Raw genomic sequence first — 9,737 nt, 5'->3', positions numbered from 1 at the left:
TCTCCTAGGTCTGCCTCTATGTGAGGTGGTATAGTGATAGGTGCGTAAGGAACTACTCTTGGTGTTTTTACGAACAATAGTTTATTAGAACTAATCAACAATCAGAGTTAACAATTAACGATCAACAATTACACTTAACAGACAACAGGTAACAACTAACAAATAACGATAGACACCGAGAGGTCATTCGACGCGTTGCTATCAAATAGTACCGAGAAGTTACACATTTAATGGCGCAAGACAGACTGACTCTGCTTTTGTTTCGGATCGCGCAGATTCTTCCCTTCGTAGCCCATCGATATCCCCACTAGCGTGCATTCATTAGATGTGCCGCCAGTGCTGGCACGTGTATGCTCTTCCGAGAATTCGGCGGAAAGAGTGTGAAGATATCGATGGTACATTGGGCACGTCGGTGTTGCGCTTTGGCGGCGTCGCGCTTTGTATCCGGAGCCGTTGAAAAGTTCCGTGGCCCGTGCCGCCACATATGTTTCGCTTCATCAGTTGCTATTACACCCGTTACTCCAATATCATTTTCTACAGATTTATACCTATCGCTATCACTAGCTGTGGTCGTTAAAAGAACTTCCCTTCGTTGACGAGTATCAGTTGTTTCGTTTTCACTATCTGAACTTGATTTTTGTTTAACACCTCTTTTTTCTTCTTTGGCAAATTTATTTTCTATATTTTCCGATGCCTTTTGTTTATTAATTATTTCAGACTTGTCTTCGATTAATTTCGTCTTTAAAGCGCTTCGCAAAATTGTATTTGTGTTTGATTGTCTGGTTTGATTATAAACAATTTCTTCAAATTTTGGCAAAGTAGCAGGCTTTGCAGCAACATTATAACGACTGCTCCGTTTACTACTATCTAACATAGATGGAGATGGACTTTTGTCATCTTTATTCTCTAAAGACTTCTTTTGTGTATTAGCATCTGAATTTCTCGACATAAGATCTGCTGAATTTTTTAATTCTGTAGTGTCACACGCAATTTTCGCTGTCATCATTTGGTCTTCCTCTATAAGCAAATGTTCATTATTGTAAGCATTATCTCTTGTTTTTTGTATGGATACTAATGATATATTTTGTTCAACGTTGTCTATTGATTTTGTATCATTTTCAGCAGTTGATTTACTAACTGCTTCTAATTCCTTCGTTTCAATTTGGTTTTCTTTATTTGTATCGCCGTCCAAAATATTTCTCATTGAAATATTATCCTTCTTGTTATGATCTTTTTCTGCTTCTCCTAAACTTTTACTTTTTTTTTCGAACCGTTCTTGTAAATTTTGAGTATCTTGTGACGAAGATGGTGACAAATCATTATACAATACTGCAATATCTTCTTTCCTTCGTTTCACAGACTCTTTCTGGTTTTCTGTCGAGATATTTGCATCAAACATTAAGTCTGTTTTAGTGAAAATGTAATCCTGTGAATCGGTGTCGATTGATACTTTCTTTTCACAAGAATTTCCTACATTAGACTGCAATTCTTTTGGAAATTCTTTCAAAACCATCTCTTCATTTTCTACAGAAACGTTTTTCGTCTCCAAGCTTTTGTTCAAACTATTAGAAACTGAACTATCCTGACAACTCCCACTAGTCGCTTCTTTAATAGTGGCCTTTGATACAGTTCTCGTTTGTATTCTTGCTAACTTATCGTTTATTCGTGCGATCTCTGCTACGAGTCGGTTAAATCGTTGCGTGGAAGTCTCGCTCTCTTTCTGCCATGCGTCTATTATAGCTCTAACTGTTGGGTCTATCCCACTACTAGTTAAAGCGGCTTCAACCATTTCGGTATTACTTTCTTGTGGCGTTGCCATTGTTATACTACTTGTACTGTCTGTGCTATTTGGCAAAAGAGTTCAGCGTTCGCTCACCTTGATCGTTTAGCCCGTAGGAAAGGTTCCGTTGCGGTGTTCCTTTGTCGAAACGTCAGAGGTCGAAACGTCTGCTCTGTTGCAGTGGTCCGTTGATCCTCAATCTTCGAAGTTGACCGTAGCCCGAAATGCGTAATTTCGTTTTCTCGAAGCTGATGGATCCTGGCGCGGATCGCCAAAATGTCACGTAATTTTTGGGTTGATTGGTGAAAATAAAATATAGTTGAGTCGTAACCCAACTATTAACTTGGTTTTAATCAACCTTTATTATGAATTCAGCAATCACAATGTAACACGGACTGAATTAACATAAATCACAATTCACTCCAACCACGTTATGTAAGACTTAGTTACAACAATACATTAAGTACGCGACTTATAAGAGTAGAGACCGACATAGATATGTTGACTATTCTAAGGATACAGAATAAGTGAAGTCTTACTGACGATACTGTGTCTGAGGAAAGCTAGGGGTGGGGGTATCTAAGGACAAGGGACGGAATTTACGACAGGAAATACTCGCTTGGTCCGAACCACCTTAACTATAAAAATGCCAAGGCCCGTGGTAGGCACTTAAGACTATTGAGGGTGCGTGCCAGGGATATGCAGGTATCTGGGTGCCATCCTGTCCGTGGTGTATGGCCTGGTCTCTGATATAAATTGACGTTACATCCTCATCGACGTCAGTGATTTTAAAGCTAGTTATAAAGTGCACTTCTCAGCCAGCGTCCACGGCAGTCAATATTATTTAACGGGTCATAACGCGATGTAAAAAGGGAAAAAGGAGGAAAGAAGGAACAGGGAAGCAAAGAGGAAAAACGAATTTTTCATTTTCTCGAAACTGGATCAAGTTTCAGGCTGCTCGCCAAAGAGTCTGTAGCTAACGAGACAAGATTAGACAAACCACGCTTTAAAATTCCCACAGAACTATAATAATCCTCGAAATCAATACGATTCGTCGATCCATCGCCTGATTAAAAAATGAGATAGGATGAAGCTCACTAGTCGGCCTTTGAACTTTCTTCTTTTCTTTTCTTTTCTTTTCTTTTCTTTTCTTTTCTTTTCTTTTCTTTTCTTTTCTTTTCTTTTCTCTTCTTTTCTTTTCTTTTCTTTTCTTTTCTTTTCTTTTCTTTTCTTTTGATCTTTTAAAGCCCTAAATCGCTGGCTATTTTGTATACTATATATTTTGTACACTCAATTACTCTGTAAGTCATAAGTACATATGTTTTACAACGTTATTCGTCATATTTCAGTTAAACCCCAGAAAAGTCAGAAATATATTTTCAGCATGTTTTAACGCGCCCCTGCCAAAGATCTCAAAAACGAGTTGCGGCACAATTTAAACCGACAAATAGCATCGCGTATCTCGTTGTGGTAACACACGGTTCGCCAGCTTTTTAAAAGCGCTCTCCGTTTGCTTTTTCCTCTCTTCCCTGTCTCTTCGTTTTTTCTTAACGAGCAAAACCATTTTCGCGAGGACGAGAGTACGGAAATGACGTACTGGCAATTTTGTTTTGTGATAATACAAGCAGCTCGGTTTCAGTGAATTAAACTTGGCCCCAAGCTTCTACTTATCCCTACCTTCCTTTCCTTTATTTTCCCTTCTATATCGGTTTTGCGGTTTTCCACATTTCCATCACAATAAACCATGTTTTTTCTCGACTTTACATGTTAGCCAATGATTCACGGCAAAAGCGTCGACTGTAAAAATATTTGTAGTTGCAATAGCAACAAGTATGTTTTCTCAAATAGAAAATATTGGGAGTGTACACGCTGGCAAAACAATTCATGAATAGCTCGTCCTCTGCTTGTTATTTGTTTCGATACTCTTAGCAAACAAATTCATGAAACATACTGGTATAGCGTAAAATGAACATAAAAGTTTTGCGTACACTTGAGAGCTGAACTTTGGCTGTTATACGTATATTATATATATACGCACACAATTATGTATATGTATATATATGTCGGGGCGGACATTAGAATTAGGGTTAGGGGCGTGAAACAAATCTTCGTTTGGGTTACACGTTGTCGTTATGCAATAGAGAAGACATTGACTAGTGTAAATACGATTATTATAGAACCGGACAAGTAACCGTGGTAGTTAGGTACTCGAGAAACTAATGACAATGATCCTAGGTTCAATAACGAATCCGCGGTCGACGGGATGATAGATGAACGTACTCACAAAATCTAAGTCGGACGCGTAATATTCACTGGTCGTAAAGAGTTACTCCTTTCATCAATGAGATCGCGAGCGAGAATGCCTTTCCCGTCCCGATGATGCCACAGAGGAAAACTATAATGGGGTGTGTCTAAGGACACGAGATCATCGGATTCGTCGAGAAAAGCCTTCGTTCAGAAAGTAAGGGAAATTGGCGTTGCTGCTAATTGGTCAATCTCCATATCGGTGGTTAGAAAAAGATGCTAGCCGCCCTCGAGGGAAAGTTGCTAGTGGGAGACGCCGCTCGTTGAAACGTATGTCTCCCCTATCTTCCCGTAGTTGGGACAAAGACTGTTTGTCTGTTTGAAGGACTTTAGTTAACTAAACCTTAAGATTTATAACGGGCCCTCGGGCTAGCCGAACATGTACTGCGGAGACGCATCGACATCTGGCAATCATCTTGCTCGAAGAATAGGGTCTGCGTGTGGCGAGCCACGGGACAGAAACCGTTGGAATGTTTACAGTCGCGTGTCGCCACGTATATTTCTTTTAAGGAGAGCTATAGAATTACTCGATACCTGTTGTTAGGCAAAGCGTTCATCCCGTGACCGCGGCTACGTTCGGCGACTGACTGTCGCCTCGAGCCCAAGCTCATTATCACAACTCTCGAACAATTACAATCGGATTGAATAACTACAATTGTTCAATTACAGCTATAGTAGACTCTAGGTTACAATGTTGCGGGATTATCCAAAATTCCAAAGGCTCCGGTGTTCTTTCATCTCCGACATATATATACATATACATAACTGTGTGCGTATATATATAATATACGTATAACAACCAAAGTTCAGCTCTCAAGTGTACGCAAAACTTTTATGTTCATTTTACGCTATACCAGTATGTTTCATGAATTTGTTTGCTAACAGTATCGAAACAAATAACAAGCAGAGGACGAGCTATTCATGAATTGTTTTGCCAGCGTGTACGCTCCCAATATTTTCTATTTGAGAAAACATACTTGTTGCTATTGCAACTACAAATATTTTTACAGTCGACGCTTTTGCCGTGAATCATTGGCTAACATGTAAAGTCGAGAAAAAACATGGTTTATTGTGATGGAAATGTGGAAAACCGCAAAACCGATATAGAAGGGAAAATAAAGGAAAGGAAGGTAGGGATAAGTAGAAGCTTGGGGCCAAGTTTAATTCACTGAAACCGAGCTGCTTGTATTATCACAAAACAAAATTGCCAGTACGTCATTTCCGTACTCTCGTCCTCGCGAAAATGGTTTTGCTCGTTAAGAAAAAACGAAGAGACAGGGAAGAGAGGAAAAAGCAAACGGAGAGCGCTTTTAAAAAGCTGGCGAACCGTGTGTTACCACAACGAGATACGCGATGCTATTTGTCGGTTTAAATTGTGCCGCAACTCGTTTTTGAGATCTTTGGCAGGGGCGCGTTAAAACATGCTGAAAATATATTTCTGACTTTTCTGGGGTTTAACTGAAATATGACGAATAACGTTGTAAAACATATGTACTTATGACTTACAGAGTAATTGAGTGTACAAAATATATAGTATACAAAATAGCCAGCGATTTAGGGCTTTAAAAGATCAAAAGAAAAGAAAAGAAAAGAAAAGAAAAGAAAAGAAGAGAAAAGAAAAGAAAAGAAAAGAAAAGAAAAGAAAAGAAAAGAAAAGAAAAGAAAAGAAAAGAAGAAAGTTCAAAGGCCGACTAGTGAGCTTCATCCTATCTCATTTTTTAATCAGGCGATGGATCGACGAATCGTATTGATTTCGAGGATTATTATAGTTCTGTGGGAATTTTAAAGCGTGGTTTGTCTAATCTTGTCTCGTTAGCTACAGACTCTTTGGCGAGCAGCCTGAAACTTGATCCAGTTTCGAGAAAATGAAAAATTCGTTTTTCCTCTTTGCTTCCCTGTTCCTTCTTTCCTCCTTTTTCCCTTTTTACATCGCGTTATGACCCGTTAAATAATATTGACTGCCGTGGACGCTGGCAGAGAAGTGCACTTTATAACTAGCTTCAAAATCACTGACGTCGATGAGGATGTAACGTCAATTCATATCAGAGACCAGGCCATACACCACGGACAGGATGGCACCCAGATACCTGCATATCCCTGGCACGCACCCTCAATAGTCTTAAGTGCCTACCACGGGCCTTGGCATTTTTATAGTTAAGGTGGTTCGGACCAAGCGAGTATTTCCTGTCGTAAATTCCGTCCCTTGTCCTTAGATACCCCCACCCCTAGCTTTCCTCAGACACAGTATCGTCAGTAAGACTTCGCTTATTCTGTATCCTTAGAATAGTCAACATATCTATGTCGGTCTCTACTCTTATAAGTCGCGTACTTAATGTATTGTTGTAACTAAGTCTTACATAACGTGGTTGGAGTGAATTGTGATTTATGTTAATTCAGTCCGTGTTACATTGTGATTGCTGAATTCATAATAAAGGTTGATTAAAACCAAGTTAATAGTTGGGTTACGACTCAACTATATTTTATTTTCACCAACCAACCCAAAAATTACGTGACAAGGACAAAGGTAAGTTAGAGGGTCATTTATCTGAGCTGGTGTTATTCCGCTGTACAAACTATTTCCGGCCAGTACCTTTTATGTACTTTCGCTTCCGCTAACAAGCAACGCGCCATGTCCATCACTGTTCTATTATACCTTTCCGCTGTCCCGTTTAATTCATGTGCGTATGTTGGGCAATTATTTATTCTTATACCTTTATCCCTAGCAAATTTATAAATTCGATTATTTAAATATTCTTTACCATTATCGCATCTTAATATTTTTAACCTCTTGCCCGTTAAATTTTCGGCTTCATTTACGAACTGTACGAAAGAATCAAAGACCTCATCTTTTGATTTTATACAATAGATCCTAGCTATTTTACTATAATCATCGATAAATGAAATGAAATATTTTTCTCCATTGAATCCGGTGGTCTTAAAGGGACCACATACGTCCGTATGAATAATTTCCATTATTTCCCTAGCCTTAGTTCGATTATTTTTGAAAGGTAAGTTATGCATTTTGCTTTCTATACACACCCTACATTTCAAAAGTTCCTTTTCAAATTCATTCGGTATGCCAGTCACTAGCTGCTCTTTACCCAAAATCTCTAAATATTTAAAATTTACGTATCCTAGCATCCTATGCCATCTTTCCTTTTTACTCATACCACTACGTTCGGCGCTGTTTACTAAGTGCTTCTTCCCTTTCAATATACTTTTTATTCTATATGTCCCATTTTCTTTGAACGCTACAGCTGTAGGTTTATTATCCTCATCTATTACTTTCGCAATATTTCCTTTGAAAATAACCGTACTCTTATTGTCTGTTAGTTTACCTAAACTAATCAAATTTGCGGACATTTCTTTCGCGTAAAATACTTTCCTCATATTTATTTCATTTTGTTTTCCGAATGCTTCAAAATAACTTATAACATTCCCAACTTTTGTCGCTTTTATCGGTCTATTATCGCCTAAATATATATTTACCGGTTCTTTTAGGTCGATAGATTTATCGAAATAATTTATATTATTAATTATGTGATCGGTACAACCGCTATATAATAGCCACACTATTTCGTTCCTACTTATTTCATTCGTCTCACTGCTGTTTGCTGCGTGCGCCGTTGCTGTCCATATGCCTGCTCTAGAGTTTCCATGCTCTCCCGTGCCGGTTCTTGATTGACGATGAAAGTTCCCCCCTCCTCTGCTCGTATTGCCTTCGTTCTCTCTTCCTCTGTTTCGACCACGTGTTGGCCCATGCCAATAGCCGTTACTGCTTCCCGCTTGGACGCCATTTTGACACTCTCTCGCAAAGTGTCCTAATCTTCCACATCTGAAGCATCCTTCCTTTTTTGCAGAAAAGGCGTTGGTTTGCCTTTCTCCTCCATTGGATTTATTTTTCTTCTCTGCTATCTCTATTTTATTTTTTACATACGCTACCGTTTGATCCTCTTCTTTCAATGCGTCTATTATGTCCGCTATGTAGCTGTATTCTTCGGGTAACGTATTCAGCATGTAATTCAGCTTTTCCCTCTCACTTACTTGTGCGCCCGCACTTTTTAATTCATTGATTAATTTTTCGAAATCGTTAAAGAATGATGCTGAATCACTGTAGTTCTCCAGTCTTATGTTTTCCAATCTCCTTCTGCATACGATCTGCAGTGCCGTCGACTCTTTCAAGTACATTTCATCGAACCTTTTTATTATATCATACGCCGTTTTTCCTTCCCTAACATACTCCAATTGTCTGATCGATATTGCACTATAAATTATATTTATCGCCCTCAAATCCTTTTTGTCCCAGTCTTCATCGTCTCTTTCGTTCTTCATTCTAGTTGTCACAACCTCGCATTCCTTATATTTGAGAAACATCGTGATTCTTTGCTTCCACATTCCATAATCCTCACCATCGAATATAGGTATCATGATTTCCGATCTCTCCATTTTAATTGATTCTTCTTATTTTTTCTTTTCTTACTCAAGCGCTCCTACGTGCTCGAAGTATATTTTGTTCCTCTGAAAGTTTTTTTTCTTTACTGAACACTCACTCGCAAGATCGTAACCACGCACTAAATATCTTGCAAAACTAGTAACCACGCTCTGCTACCATGTTAAGGAAATTCGAGGATTTGGGAATACAAATAATTGACTATATTTCCCACACAACAGTTATACATCTATATTACACTCTGAAGAACGTCTTGCACGCACGCTTGTCGCCAACCGACTATCCTAGATTCTTCTAACATCTGGCAACAGTCTTTTATCTCCACTAAGACCTTGACGCCCTCTGGCCCTTACACACACACTCTCATGTACAGTGTAAATGTATCACTTCCCTAACACAATTATCCCGCTTTAGGTTCAATCAGGTTAGTCCCACGCGAAATTGATCCAACCATGCGAAAACGAGTGTATTCTGATTTCTGTCGCAGATACTTCTGGCTAGTGCAGTACCTACACTACTACTAGACTTCTTTTACGCTTCTCATCGCGACTTCTTACGACTAACGAAGATGTACGGCAGTCTGACAGTCTACATGAAAATGATCATGATTGCGGTCTGTGTACCGCCTGCCCTTCTTTCTGTTCTTCCGTTAAAGACTGGTAAGTTGATACTGATTAATTATGCGATCGAAATCCTATATAATGGCTACAAAAAATATTTGCATCATTATTCTCGTTTCCTAATGAATCGCTGTTTTAATCAAGTTTTATATTGCATCAAATTTCTGTAGTTACACGAAAGTACTATATTATAGAAAACTTGATATACACGGATTTAATTAATTGATAAATTAGTCAATATATAGGCATTATTATTTCACGTGAAATTTTACAACGTCAAAAACCTAACAGTCCTGTACGAGCAGTATTAATCACAAATTGTGAGAATGCCTACTGATAAGGAAGAAAGATAATATAGAAAACGCAGACTTATGGAAAGAGAATCCCTGACATTAGACACGAATACGCGATTTCACGAAATATTTTATGGTATATCTAAGATAGAGAATATATGTAGAGTACATATAAGTATATATAGAGTAAGAATATATATAGAGTATATATAAGTACCAAAAATACATCCTAAGACGTGTATGCGATCTACGCTGTATGGGACGTGTTATAAATGGTTTCCGCCACTCAA

General features: G+C 38.5%; 1 pseudogene; it reads right to left on the bottom strand.

The window, feature by feature from the left end:
- Nucleotides 1-1,017: 1,017 nt before the first annotated feature.
- LOC117215021 lies at nt 1,018-1,819 on the bottom strand (annotated as a pseudogene).
- Nucleotides 1,820-9,737: the final 7,918 nt, after the last annotated feature.

This window comes from Bombus bifarius, unplaced genomic scaffold (genome assembly GCF_011952205.1).
Source record: "Bombus bifarius isolate JDL3187 unplaced genomic scaffold, Bbif_JDL3187 scf7180000009326_frag, whole genome shotgun sequence".
Lineage (NCBI taxonomy): Eukaryota > Metazoa > Arthropoda > Insecta > Hymenoptera > Apidae > Bombus > Bombus bifarius.
This window is presented reverse-complemented; position numbering and strand designations above follow the sequence as displayed.